This window comes from Passer domesticus, chromosome 3, assembly GCF_036417665.1.
Source record: "Passer domesticus isolate bPasDom1 chromosome 3, bPasDom1.hap1, whole genome shotgun sequence".
NCBI lineage: Eukaryota > Metazoa > Chordata > Aves > Passeriformes > Passeridae > Passer > Passer domesticus.
The window spans coordinates 119,580,650-119,595,805 of record NC_087476.1 but is presented as its reverse complement, the minus strand read 5'-3'; the positions used below and the strand labels follow the sequence as shown (position 1 = coordinate 119,595,805).

At 43.1% G+C, this 15,156-nt stretch overlaps 2 long non-coding RNA genes across 2 annotated transcripts in view; both read right to left on the bottom strand.

Moving 5' to 3' along the window:
- Nucleotides 1–15,156, bottom strand: part of LOC135297734 (uncharacterized) — a 130,973-nt gene that overhangs the window by 51,232 nt on the left and 64,585 nt on the right. The window lies entirely within an intron of this gene.
- Nucleotides 798–10,334, bottom strand: LOC135297738 (uncharacterized). Its single transcript, XR_010359663.1, has 5 exons — nucleotides 10,218–10,334; nucleotides 8,339–8,590; nucleotides 6,595–7,026; nucleotides 1,629–1,739; nucleotides 798–1,422 (listed from the first exon to the last, which is right to left on the bottom strand). It is a non-coding gene; the product is annotated as an uncharacterized LOC135297738 (long non-coding RNA).

The window sequence follows — 15,156 nt, the reverse complement described above, 5'->3', positions numbered from 1 at the left end:
GAGGAATTCCAGGAGCAAGACAAGGAGCCTGAGTAAGCAGATATTGTCTGCAAGGTTGGAAAGGTAAGTGCCAGTTTCACAGCACTGCAGCTCTGCAGTGACTCTGAACTCATTCCAGCCCCTCTGGAGAATGCACACCTTGGTTTGTCTGGGAGCACATGGAACTGGGACCTACAACATCCATACAGAACCTGGATTCCTGCACATGGAGATCTGCATTGTCTCCAGCTGGCACCAAGGCTGCAAAGGAAACCAAAGTGGTTCCTCAGCCCCTTTTTTTTCTCCTTGGAAAAATAATTCAAGGCTACCAAGACTTAGAAACACTGGTGTTTCACTAATTTTTTTCCCTGCTATTGCCTATAATTTTTAAACAGTTGTATTAAAGGGGAAATACACCAAACATTTTTATTTATTGTTTTACTTATTTTGACCTTTACTACAGCCAAAAATGCATCCAGCACATCATTCATGAGTGAATGGCACAGTTCCATAGACCAAGCACACACAAAGTGTGAGAAATAACTGCTGTAGAAAGGAGCTAGCAGTGAAAGGATGGAAAAAAACCTCATTACTCCTTGTAGGTTTTATTTAAATTTACAAGGCTTGAAGGTGACTATATCACTTGACAGTAGTTCTGAAGTGCTCTGAATTTTGGCCTGTTAGATGAATGCAGTTACCTGTGTGGTTCAACATATGGAGCAGCTCCCCATACTCCTTGTCAATTTTGGGGAGTGGGACTGGCAGCTCTGGCCCTGTGGACCATAAAATAATTAGCATTTTATTATGGATATCTTCAGATGCTGATCAGCCTAAGCAGAAATGCCGTGAGAAAGGCAATGGGTGGGAAGACTGAAGGGAGCTGATGTCATGGAGTTCATACTGTAATCTAATTCTAGATTGTTTAGGCCTCCCATCTCTCAGGCTCTTCTTCTCTTCCTGTTTCTAGGAAAGTAAAGAGCCTCCACCCTGCTAATGATCCCCCAGGGGAGGCAGTGTCAGGAGGCAGCACTTGCTGCAGCAGAGAAGAGCCACGGCTGCTGCAGCACACGGCTGAGAGCAGCCACAGCCCAAAGAGATCACGGCAGCAAAGGGGGAGGAAGGAGCATTCCCGAGGGAATGCAGCTGATTCAGGGAGGGAGGGGAACAGCTTCGCAGGGAAAACAAACCACCAGGCTTCTCAGAACCCCGGTAATGTCCATGCATTCTCCAGGGAGGATTTGCAGAAAGATGGGAAGAAACGTAAACAGAAAGATGTGTGGTTGGAAACGCCACTTGAAAATGACATTTCACAGAGAAATGTCAGGGCAGAGTGTTGCAGAAGGTGATGGGGTCCTCACACTTGGTTTTTCCACAACTTTTTTGCCTCCCTCCTCCCTGCTGAGTGCTCATGGCCAGCTTCAGAGCTCCCTCACTGAAGCCTCTCTGGAAAAAGGATAGAGGCAAAAAAGGGACCATTTACTCCTCCGTATTTTTTCCTCCCCTCTCACACTTCTATCCCAGTTCAGCGACTGTCCAATCAGCCTGCAGTGAGAGCCACAAGAAAATGGCATTAACTGTATTTCTCCTTACTTCCCTTATTCACCAGTTCTTGCCCTGGGACTCCTTGGCCTCCCTAGGAGGAAAGGTACCTTTCCATTGCTTGCTGCCACTCCCTGGTTCAGCCTCTGCCAGAGAAGGGTGTGCAGATGAGATGCTGCACTTCAACCACAGAGCACCACATCTGCTTACAGCAGGATGACCTGGGAGAAAAATGAAGAGAAAACAAGGAGGAAGCATTTGATAAGGCATAAATTAAATACTAATGTGTTTAATCTCCCCTTCTGCTGTCACTGCTTTTGAAGCAATAGAAACCAGACTGGTTTTTCCTAGGAATCTCTATACAAACAAAAAATTATCTGAGGTAGGGCATTCCCTACAACAAAATTTATCTTAATGATAACAGACCAAAGATCCAACTAATTCACCTGGCAGCAACTAAAACAAGGTGCAAGTACAAGGTAAACACAGTGGTATTTCCCCAAATGCTCTCCAACAATTTGTAGCTCATGAACTCCCTAGCACATATGTTTCCATGCATTTAGCATCCCTAAAAATTTGTTTTTTCACAAACCTGTCCAATATTCCCCCAAACCCATCTAATTTGCAGCATCCATAATGCCTGAGGGTAGGAGTTCTGCAGATTCACTACATGTAGTAATGGAGATTCTTTTTGTACCTCTGCTCAGTACGGGTTCCTTCAAGCTTTACCTTAGTTGAAAATCTATTAACTGAGTGTGCATATGAAAAACAGTAATTCCTCCCAAAAATAATATAAATTTCACCACACTATTCCACAATTCCTGCTTTAAATGGGAGAAGTAACACAGAAACAACAAAACATTGGTGGGGGGAGGAAGCCTTGGCAATGAGGAAAGAAAATAAGGTGACTGTGGTGAAACTGGTTATGGTACCAAAAGAGAGAATCTGCAATTCCTCCTTTAAGGACCCAAAGAAGACTTCCAGATAACTTTACACATCCTCTGAATTTTGGCTCAAGTATCTCAGCAAGTAAAGGATGTTCTAAATGACAGCCCCCCTGTCCCCTGACTGCATGCTTGGAAATGTTCAGATGCCATATTGATTCCATCAGGCTCCTGCAATCAGTTACACCCAGGGCTGTGCTCCAGAGATGCCCATTGCAGGCTGCAGGCTTTGAGGAACAAGCACGGAGGTCCACGGGCTCCCAGTCTTGGTTAATCCTCCTCCCACTTGTCCCATTCCTCAGCACAGACAGGGAAGAGCACAAAGCTGTCCACCCTTCTGGATGACTCCACAGTCCTGATGGAGCAACAGCTCGGGGCACACGCTGCAGTTTAGCCACCCACACACATAGGTTAATGCACTTTTTGATGATTCATAAACCCAGATCTAAGAACAGAATCAAGGCTTTTGTTCATTATTTTGGAATGAAACATCAACTAACATTTTTTACACATGACTGTCAAGGCAAAATCCTGGACTGCAGAGTCCTGCTTATCTGAAATTATATTCAGCTACGCCCTTCAAGGCAAAGCCATATCTATTAAAAGAAATACAGAAAATCCCAAAATCATAATCCTGGAACATTCAGCTGTGTACTGTACTCCATGCAGTTCACTGTGTTCAGATTTTGCAAGGATCCTCCATACAGAAAATGCTATTCCTGTGCTACATAATCCCTACTCACTACGGACTTGTTAAGGATGGATTTGTAAAGTCTTAACTGCAAATTCTTCTGCTTTGGGGTGTCCATGCTGAGTCTTTAATAACAAAGCTTTGAAGTTTAATTACTCTCGTAGCAGCTGAAACCATTATACTTGAGATATATACAAGGTGAGTAATAAGGTTATAAAATAGGAGTTAACTTTAAACAAAAAGGGAAAACATGAGGAAAGTTTTATTCATCAATGGATCTGACAAAATTAACTTTAGAGTCACACACATCAAGGCCAACCTCTAAATCAGCAGAATCTGCCCTCTTGCTCCTTCCAGCAAATTCTATTCAATGCCTAATTACAAGAGGCAGAGTCAAAGGTGGGGGGCAGGGTGCAAGAAAATTCACAAGTGCCAGTTCACTTTGCTACTAATATAATGGAAAAAACATGTGCAGAGCAGGCACCCAGAAGAGGAGCTGCCCACAACATCCTGAAGGAAGAGTTACATCAGCAGGGAAGACGCCACACTGGCACAACTCCTGTGCTGTGCAGAGCCAGAGTGAGAGGCCCTGCACACAGAAAACTGCTCTGACATAAAGATATATTGCCATGCTCCCTTTTTCAGGGAAAGGGGAATGATTAACAACCCATGTGTCAGCTACCAAGGGAAGCATTTCCAGAATATTTTCTATGATTGATCAGCTTCTTTGACCTCCCCACCGTACTGAGATACCCTCGGAGCAAAACTGCTCGTGTTTGCAAAGGGAGCACAAAGGAAGGCACTGGAAATGCAGATCCAACCAGAAATCTCCTTTTCCATCATTACTGTTGTTTGCCTGATGACACAGACACAGTTTTGGGTGGTAATGTACACAGACATAAGTAATATCACATCTGGATAAAATTTTCTTATTCTGCTTATTTGGTATATACACTATATAAATACTAAATATAAACTTTTTTTTTTCCTCCTGCCATTTTCCAATCTATTGTGGCAGCCATGTTATTTTTAAATATATATCACATATTATATTGGTTCTCATCAATGTATATTGTAGATGAACACTCACATTTACAGCTACACCCCTAAAAAACAATGCTGAAAGAATGTTAAAGTTGCAAAGTCCAGGCTCCAAGTGTCATGAAGCGGCAAGATGCAACTTGTACATTTTACACATTAGGAAAAAAGTTGTTTCTAACTCAGTTGTGTCTACAGAACATGAAGGGGAAAGACATCAAGGTTATTTAGAACCCTTTGATCCAAATAGCTGATGTAATATAAAGCCCACTATCCACTAAAAAAAAAGTTCATCACTTTTATGGGTTTTTTTCTAACAAATTCTCCAAATGTCAGATATTTTAAGAAAACTGGAGTGTTTTTCCTTTCTCAGTGCAGTACCTTACAGTTGATAGGGTACTTGTAAATTCTGAGAGACAAAACACAAGGATAAGACATGGTTTTAGCCAATTTACCCTGACTTTATAAAACTAAAACCCCCCCTCTTTGCCATCTAAATCCATCACGTCTGATGTCTCACCAGAGGAAAACACTAGCAGAATTTAGAAAATGTCATCTAAATATTTCTGCAGAAAAATCACAAACACCATAATCTCATTATTTGATAATTTGACTTTACTTCCAATCTCCCTCCACATCAAGATATTGCAGAGAGGTTTCTAAACTTGCTGGTTGAGAAGCAGAATTTATAATCTCCTAAATCATTCATTTTAGGCTCCAATAAAAGCACAAGGCCATTAGTGATGTGCTAGATTCTATCCCATCCCCGAAGCTGCTAAATCAACAGGAGGGACGTGCTCCACATCAGCCTGGCCAGAGAGCACCAGGTTTAGAAGGTCTGCAGAGAAGCCATCAGCACTGCAAGGGCTCCAAGAGCTGCTTGTGCACTGTGCTGGCTGCAACTGCAGCCAACGACAGCTCCGGCTGCCTGTGCCAAAGCGCTTTACGCAGAGGCACAACTGGAACTTGGAAATTACATGGAGAAACAGCTATGGCTCACGGAACTCCAAAACATTTCTGCTTCGACCAGTGTGGTCAGCAAGGCTGTAATTTCTGTGAATCCAGTATCTGGGCTTCTTGGAATTTACCAGCCCTGCTGGCAGAGCTGTCACGTCTTGTAACTTCCATGTGGGCAGCAATGAGGCTCAAGGAACTTACAAGCTCCCCAGGGCAGCGGGAGGAACTGGCAAATTCAGTTCGACAGATACCTGGTGTTTGTGGGGGTCTGCCAAGCCCGTCAGAAAACAGCTCCTGGCTCCTGCTGCTCGCAGCTCTGCGCTGCTGAACCGGCAGAGAGCTCCTCTGCAGGGGTTACACTCCCCCTGGAGCAGCAGAGGGAATGGCTGTGCTGGGAAGCAAAGTGATGTTCTTGGCTCTGTAGCTACAGGGCAGCAGGAACTTCCTGAGATCCAACTGCTCTGTCTTCTATCCAGGGCCTGAAGGATGCTGCAAGTGTGGTTCTCAAGCAAATTAACCTCGCAGGTAGTGTGGGGAACATCCTTGACACACATTGTATCTCACACAAAATAAAACAGACAGCAGAGGAGTCAGAAACTACTTCACATTGCAGCCTCAGAGCAGTTCTGCAAGGTTGATGAAAGGTGAAGATGGCCCTGAGCACAGAGCAGTTGTTGGCTCCCCTGAGTGTGGAGTGCTTTTCTTCTGTTTGAGATATCCCACACTACCTGCTGAACTAAAACCTAAATGAGAAGCACTGAACCAAAGTAACACAAGGACAACACTGAACCCTGGAGAGCCAGGTGGGGTTACGGGGATGGGACAGATGGGAAAAGCAAGGAAAACAACACCTACTCCTGGAAACTTGTACTGTGTGATGTGGGACAAAATATCCCACATAAAGAGACAGATGTAACAAAATATTCAGGAAAACAACACCTACTCCTGGATATGTTGTACTGTGTGATGTGGGACAAAATATCCCACATAAAGGTACAGATGTAACAAAATATTAACAAATTACTGTTTCACTGTTGTTTCATATGTAGTAGCTTCAGCTGTCGTGTGCTTCAGTCCAATCTTCTATGCTCAAAAGTCTGATAAGGTTTAAAGCCTCAGGCTGTCATTATAAGAATATTACATGCCCATCAGTGTAGTGGATTATGAGTTAACATCTATATGAAGTAACATCTATACAAATTGACATGATATTTTACTCCCTGCCCATAACTGACTAACTGGACTCAGTGATCCCTGAAAGTGGATAGAAGTTTCCATCCAACTTGCCTCCAAGTGTCTATAAAATCACTAAGCAGCTTCTGCAGAGCATCTACATCTCTTTACATCAAAAACCAGCATCAGATACTACAGTCAGCCTCTGAATTCAATAAGATTCAGGACAGACCAAAGAATACTCTGACCAATGGAACTGAGCCACAATCTTACCTTAATAGAAAGGAGTATCCTTTGGAGGGGAACAGCCATGGAGATGAGTCAAACATCGGCCCACCAAGGAAAAGACTTTGCCTCATTCACAGCAACTTAGAGAAGAACAGGATTTTCTGGAGTGAGGTGTTTGACTGTGGACTCCAGCACCATGATCTCCTGGGTCCGTGTTCAGAGGGGCTCCTTCTAACTCCTAATCCCAGAGATAACCTGCAGCACCTGCTTTGTGCAGCTTACAGAGAAGCCTCTGCAGAAGCCATGGAAACAGAGCAGGTGCCACCAGAAAGGCCCTCACACAGCTGAAATTGTTCTCTGTGTGCAGGTACGTGTATGTTTATAGGTCAGTCCACACTTCCAGGGCTTCTGCACCCACCAAAACTGATCTTTGTCTTCCAAGCAGCATTGCTTTCATGAAGAGTAGAACAAAAGAGACTGTAGGAAACATGAACAGGAAGGAGATGTGCCCCATAAGCATGGATAAAGGGAAGCTTGATTCATCAGTGCTCCTTAGACTCTGCCTAGTACACTGACCTCCCCAGCAGAAGTCCTCCCTCTCATTTGGGCCTTTGAAGACTCTGCACAGGCAACAAACATTGATGAAAACTCTTTGCCATCAATGTTATCTTTACTTCTCCTTTCATCTACACTGATATTAATACACACAAAGAAACTTTTCAACAAGAGCCTTTCATACCCTTCCCCTCTGGATCTCACTCTTTCCCCTCACACGTATCCATTGTCATCTCAGCCCGCCCCAGATTCCCTTGTGGTGCACTCTGAGAATCTGAAACTCTCTGGTATTCCCAGAACCTGAACCTTAAGACAAGTGGTTGTATTTAGGATTCCTAGTCTTGCCAGACTCAGATTCTTTTCTTGAATTTGTCTTACACAACTTTAACCAAATGGAAACAGAAACCATATTTTGCACAGAAGATGAAGATAGAGCAGCAGTCTCAGAAAACACCAGGACAGAAAAGTTTAACCCTCACTAAGCAGCCCTGCTGCTGCTAAGACCACAAGGAAAGACATTCTGTAGGCATTCCCTAATATTCTGCTACTTGTGCTTCCCTAATATCATAGAGGGACTGGTAATTGCTTTGGAAAGGCAACTGCTGAAGCCTCACACAGGACACAGTGTTTGTAGGTAGCAGCTTGCTACATGACTTATAAAACTTATTCTTTTCTCTTTCATGCCATGTTAAAGAGGCAAACTGACTTAAGGGGTGTGGAGGGGAGTTATTACTACAGTTTAAGCAAGAAGAAAATTAGTTTAATTGCATATGTTAGACTCTGCTGGCACTCTCCACAAAGACATTATCCCCCTTTTTAAGCTGAGTCTCAAACAATTCATAATTTTGGCCCATTTCATCCAGGAACTCCTTCCTTCATGAACTAGAGCAGAAGACTTTGCAAACTAGAAGTAACATGCAGGGAAGAGTTCTTTCCCCTGCTGAGAATAACCTTGGACAAACCACCAGTTTAGCACTTCCAGATTAGGGCAAGTTCGACTGTGTCTCACATCCCCTCTTCTCCACTGCTGCCCTGACATTTGAACTGTAACTACCGAGTCCTTTCGGAAATATTTGCCCGTTTCTGTTTGCCTTCCAGCCAACATCCTGCGAGCACTGGGGACAAACCCCGTCCTGCCGCCACTGGAGGGCAGCACTACATTTCTACATCCTTTTCCTCATCTCCCAGAGGAATGAGTTTCATCGCATTCCAACACAATGGATCCACAACTTACCACTTCGACTCAAGACTCTCCTAAAAGCCTTCTTTGTTTTACAGCAAAGCACGGTGATACCGTTTAATTCCCCACTTCGGTGTGCATTTCTCTTTGAGAAGTTTGGAGTATCCCTTCCCGCAGGGTTCAGAAGGAACTCTGCTGAGCTTTTCAATGGAGCTCCATTGAGGAAACATCTCTTTATTTTGCCAGGGTGCTGTTTGTTTCCATGGTGCATTCCCAGTCTCACAGGCTTATGGTATTTTCTGCTGCCTGTAAGTGTATATGCAACAATCGCAAATCATCTGAACTCACGTTTTTAAAGGTCAGCATTCTTTTAATGTGCACGTTTACTTAAAACCACAAATCTAAGTTAAGCAATTTTCACCCGAAAATAACTGGATGGCTCAAATTTCCTCGTTTTTTTCTTCTTTTCCATTTTCCTGCTATCAACTCCCCTATCATTAGGATAAATCTCCACCAGTGTTAGATGTGAACATTTGCATTTAGATTTGCTTGTTTGCACGTTCTTGTTTGCCTGCTGCCAGGGCAGAGCACAGTCCCACTCACCACATCCTCAGTGGCATTCCCTGGCCAAGGATCCAGGGATGGCAGCTCCACAGTGCCCTCACACATGGCTTGAAGTGCAGTCAATTTCCACGGGGAAAAGCCACAGATGTGCATGGACAGAGCCCAAAACATGCACCAAATAAGCCCCACACAGAGGTTTTGCCATCCCACCTTTTCTGTTGAAACGACTGAACAGACAATGCATCACTTACCACACCTCTCACTTACCTTATAAGTTCCCCTAATTCTGGTCTCTTATTTCTCAGAAAACTCTGCCAGGCTGCAAGGATTACTAGGGCTCCAAGGCCAGCTGTTGGTATTATGCCACCACAGTCTTGGGAAGCATGGATTGAATTTCCAGCCTCATTCAGGGACCTGGTCCCACTTCTGTCCCCATGCACACCCACCTCACACAACTGCATGGCACTTGGTGCAAGGCAAAAGGGAATTTTTTCTGGCACTGCCATATTAAATTGCTATGAGAACAACCCACTAATAAAAACAATATGTTGTACAAGTTCCTTTTCCTATTAGAAGCCCTACAAGTCAAGCCCCATAACTAAATACTTGTACTGGAAATCTTCCAACCATGACTGGAAAAACACGCTGACACCAAAGTTTATTTTATAAGACACCAGAGGGGTCACTTCCAGATGAGACCAGATTGAATTCTCCTCACATTTTGTACAACTCTTCAGGAGATTTGTTGTGGCATTCCACAGTTCTCCAGGCAAAAAATAAAAAATAAAAAAAAAGCCAAGCATACCATATAGAGGCTGCAGATGCAAGAGTTGAACACTTCTTTTCAAAAAATACCAACCTACAATAACAAATAATTTTGCTATTCACAAGAGAATCATTGAGTATTGCAAAACTTGATAATTACTGATTCATGACAGATTTAGGAAAAACATCAGCTTAAGTAATCAGGTCAGGGCACTGCTGTTGACCACAGTGTTGGCAAAAGAAACAGTTTCTGTCTTCATATCTTTCATCAAAGTTTAACATTTTACAGTATTTAGCTTTTAGCACTTCATTGGTCCAGACCAGTAAACAACTGATAGCTTGAGAAGCACAAGTTCAATTGTGACCAAATGTCTCTAGTTAGTATTATCTTGCAATTCACTTACACCATTCAAAGACTTTTAAATTCAGGCTAGTAAAATCATTGAGGATCCCTGAGAGCTCTAATTTATTACTGCTGTTAATAAATTCACCAGATGATTAATCCCTTTTGCAGCCTGTCACCAAAGGTATGCTTTGTCACACATTGCCAACTGGGAATAAATATTTCATTCAGATCTCAAGGTGGACAAAAAAACAACCCTACCTTTTTGTGAAGGAAATGTGTGTGAACTTCATTTCCTCCTGGAAAATTAGGAGGTTTTCTCTAACAAAGACTACTGCAAATAAATCCACTCCACTTTCTTCCATGCCTCCATGGTATTTTTGCCTGACACTGGAAGTCATTCTGAAAAGGCAGCAGGGCAGTGAGAGAAGGCCTCCTGACTAAATGAAGTATTGTAATAGCACTTCTTTCCCTTCCTAAGATTCACACTAAAAATCCCAAATTTCTAACAGTGAGAAACTGTTAATCCACACCAAGCAAAGATGTGTTTTGCACTAGAGAGGATCCTGTCCTTCCCCTTTGCCTACCAATGCTAAATGAAGTGTGTTCCAGCACTTTAAACTCATTTTGAACACCACACCTTGCCACACTTTGTGCCTTCCTCACAGGTACATTTCCTGCACTGTAGAAGGCTTTTACTAAATAGTGACAGCCCTGCTGGAGGTGAAAGTCAGCTGAATGAAGAATCTGGAGTCATTCTGTCCAAAAAATGCCACTGACATTCTCTACATGGAAGTGTTTTGCATACATATTATGTGACTGTTAACTTTGAATCACTATTAGCTCTAAAGGAATGTTGCAAACGCCCTCCTCAATCCTCTACCTTCAGAGAAACAAAATTATATTTCTCTTTATGCTTTTAGCTAATGTCCTTTTGAATCCACTGAAGGAAAGCATGGGAAAAACATGGAAAGGCCCTTCTTAATAACTGCAGTGCCACAGTCCTGAGGCCAAAGCCACCTCCTGTTTTTGTGTACTTCCTTTTAAAGCAGCAAGGAGGAATTTACCAGCAACTACAGGACCTGTCCCCAAAAGCCACATGCACAGCTACCCACAAAAATGGAACAGGCTCCCAACCCACAGCAGTCAGACCACACAAGTTTTGATGCATCTCCAGTGCAAGGCAGAGAAAGAATCTGACCCTTAGTCCTACAGCAACAAGTGCCAAAAAAGCTATTTTACAATCACACAATCTAACAATCTGCTTCAACAGACTTAAATCATCCATCTTCAGGATGACATATTTCCATGTGTCCACAGCTTCCTCACAGATACCAGTCAGGAGCTCCAGTAACATGTAGAGATTTGTATATTAAAGGCCTTCCTGAAAGATTTACAGATTCCAGGTACTTACAAACTGAGACAGATAATTAATAACTCAGCCACAATTTGCCGACAAAATGTTGAACCAAGGGCTCTCCTTTGATTTAAGCTCAATCAATTCTGCTTTTTCTGCTCCAGTGTTTTCTTGCAGAAGTGGAATTTCTATGGTAAAAGCTCTATTAAGAGGTCTACATCTGAAAAATGAAGGATGAATGTGAGCAGAAATGACCAAGCCCTAAAACTCTGACACATTCTAAATACTGCCTCTAGAAGTCAAAATTTTTTCAACCACAGCTCACTGTTTAAAGTGCTGTCAAACATTACAGTGAGAAAGGCATTTTTTTTTAAGAGTAAGGGAGCTGAAAATCAAAAACCTTTTCTACATAAAATGGGATAAAAAGTAATAAATAGGAAGTCTGGAAGTAAGTGCTAGTAAAACAGTGAGTAGGTAAATCTGTTCCTCTCCTCTGCACTGATGCAAGTGGCTCTTGCCACGTGCCTCTTGCTCTTTTAGCTGGAATTTTATAAATGCATGGAAAGCCACAAGGACAGAGCAGTGCTCCAACTGCAGCCTGGTCTGCACAAAGCATCCATGATTTTCTTCAAGCATCTACATCTCCTTTGCCTGATGTTCACTGAATTCCTGCTCTGCAGACCTCTGTCACCAACCTTGTGTAGCCTTCTGCGGGAAGTGGGAGCCTGGAGCAGCAAACACTCCCTGGCTGGCAGAGGAAATGGCAAAGCACCCCATTGCTGAGGACAAATCCTCATGGGAAGCTCTTGGTGAGTGCTCCATGCAGCACCTGACTGCCCTGGGAGCCACCAGGCTGCCTTGGGGACACAAGGAACACCTCAGGCCTTGTTGTGCTGAGCAGCCCCCAGAGAGGCACATTTTAATATCTTAATCTCCAGAACTGCATTTACGACCTGCAGCTGTGGTGCCAAAGAGGCCCATGGCCCCCCACACACTGAGACTATTGTTGGCCAAGGGAGCTCCAGGGTTTCTGGAGTGACACAGGAGAGAGAACTCAACTGCTCTGCACTGGGGTGGAGAGGGGGATTGGGGGTTTTTGTATGCATCAGGTTGTTTTGGGCCTTTATCACTTCTAAATTACAACAGCTCAAGCACAGGAATGGGTGAATGAGCAGGAATTAATTTGCCAGGGCTTTGGGCTTCCAGAGAATGAGAACTTGAACTGATTAATTAAAAGAAGAATCCCTGTGTTACACGTGACCTAAAATGAATATACAGTAAGTGACGTGTTAGACTATGACACAAATGACATGCTGGGGTTGTTCTGCAGCCTCTCCACCTCAATGACTTGGAGATGTGGTGTTCCCACTGCCTCACTCCCAAAACTGAATTTTTCTCTGATGTGGTTCAACTCCTACAGAGCATATTTTGGGAGCATACAGGGTTATGGGCATTTCTGTGCCAGCTTTTCGTGGTATCTTCTTCCAGCCTCTTCCAGAATTTTGATCCCTTTCAACCACAGGTATCTGCAAAGAGGGGTGAGGGGATAACCCCATCAATCTCATAGAGAGGAAAATCCCCACTGGTATTTGGATTCTGCTTGCTGTATGACAGCTTAAAGACAAGCACTAAGCTTAATATTCCAGGGAATTCAAATACTCAGATATACATCCTGTAGTATTAACATGCAGATATTGAGCAGAAAAGTTGTGTCTCTGGACAATAATTAATAAGTTAACTAGGCAGGTTGTTTGCCAAGTTCACCCCCACACAACATAAACAAGAAATGTTCCTGCTTTTCCCCTATTACTGACTTTTCTTCTCAAAAGAGAAAGAAAGGAAAATTCAGAAAGTTCAGAAGATGCTTATGGAACCAAATTATTGTTTAATATACCTAAAAATCCTGATGTTTCTGAATTGTAAAAAGCAAAATGGTCCTTAGCAAGAGCTCTGCCTCCCAAATCTGTTCCTCTAAGGCTCTCCTACACTCAGCTTTTCTGAGAGGTCTCAGTTTGGTTGTGCTGAAAGATCACAGCAGTGTCACACTCGGGTTTAGGCCCACGGGGCTCTGCAGAAAGCTTTGGGCTAAGGGTTTCAAACATGGATGTCTGCCTTGAAGGTCTTTAGCACCTTCTGACCATCAGGAATACTCTAAATCCTCTTAAGAAAGGTTAAATTATTCAAATTAATTCCCAAAATCTGGAGCTAAACACAATGCTGGGAAATTGCAAAAATGAAAACTAGGCCTTGAACAAGCTGCTGGAGTTGAGCTGCCAGTCAGAAATCCATACAAAGGTATTCCATTCATATCAGCACACACTTACCACCCTTCCCAGAACTCACAGAGGAAGGGAAATGGATTTCCTACAAGGAGGGAGGATGAAGAGAGGGCACAGAGTTTTTACAGTTGCAGTAGATGAGTTTGCCTGGTTCTCCTTTCAGCTGAGGGGATGCTGAGGTGCCCACAGCAGGCCTGAAGGCAGCCTCACAGACAAGCATCCAAACTGCTGGACTTGGGATGGGATCTGAGCATCCAAGGCAATCAGCTGTCTTTGGGAATCCTAGACAGGTAAGTGAATGCACCCACCCCACCTCCCTGGGCAAGAGTCACATCTTTTCCTCATTTCAGAGAGAGTGTACCAAGAAATAGATTAAATGATTTGCACAAAGCTTCACAGGAAGCCAAAACTAGAGTTGAAAGCTGTGTCAAACAAAGTCTGGGTGATGCTGGATTTGAATTCTGGCATTTCTATGTTGCCTTTTAGCCAGAGCAAGGAACTGCACTGGCACAGTTCAATCAGAACAACAGTATATGTTCAAGCTGGGATTTTGAATATCAGAAAGGCTGTCTGTTCCTCAGATGGGTTATATTTCTGGGAAAAAGTTCTCATTTTAACCAAATTGATTGAAACCTAGTACAGCCTCAGACTTCAACTCCTATGCACAGCAATGCTGGTTTTCCAGAAGAAAAAGGAGAAGAAATGACAACTCCAGTGCTACAAAAACCATGCATTGACACTGATGAATGCTGTCTCTCTTATCCGGCATGAGAAAGACAAAAAAAAAGAGAAAGAAAATCACTGCTAGAGAATGGAAAAGAGTTTTAAAATGCACAGTATAAAAATGGAAGAAGTCAGAAATACAAGCTAAAGAGAGGAGGGATATTTAAATCGCAGATTGTCACAGTGCAATTTCAGCTATAGCCCTGATTTGCCATATCTGAAATTCTTACCACATCAAAGGGTCTTTACCTGTATGGTTAACCCATAAAAACAGATATTCTGGGGTTGTCACTAAACTTGTGTAAGACAGACCTCAAAGTTACAGCCTTGAAAACACTGAGAAAACACCCATTAACCATATCACCAGGAGAGGTTTGCAGTCCTGGAAAATCCTCATTCCCTGAGATGCAAGAGGTGATGAAGCACACATGGAAAGTGAAATGGGCTCATCCTTCCCACACACCATCACCCCCTCATTCCTTGTGCTGTTTTCAGCTGCATCTGCAAATCACTCATCTTTCCAAAGCCCTTCAATTCCCAATTTACTAGGGCTGCACAACTGCACCAACAAAAAAGATGGACAACCTCTGGGAAATGCCTTTCCCACTCACTCACTCTCTCCCTCATGTTTTTTTTACTGACAAAGGACTCCAGTGGGAATAGTCACCACCTTATCTGGGCATCCAGATTTCAGCTGGAGTCCACAGAAACACACAAAACACAGGATCACATCCCCATAAAATGCAGCAGACAAGCAAATTGCATGCTTGACAAATTGTATGCAGACCACAGGCTTGATCTTTAGCAAAAATCAAAATTAAAAATGGCAACAAGATTATAC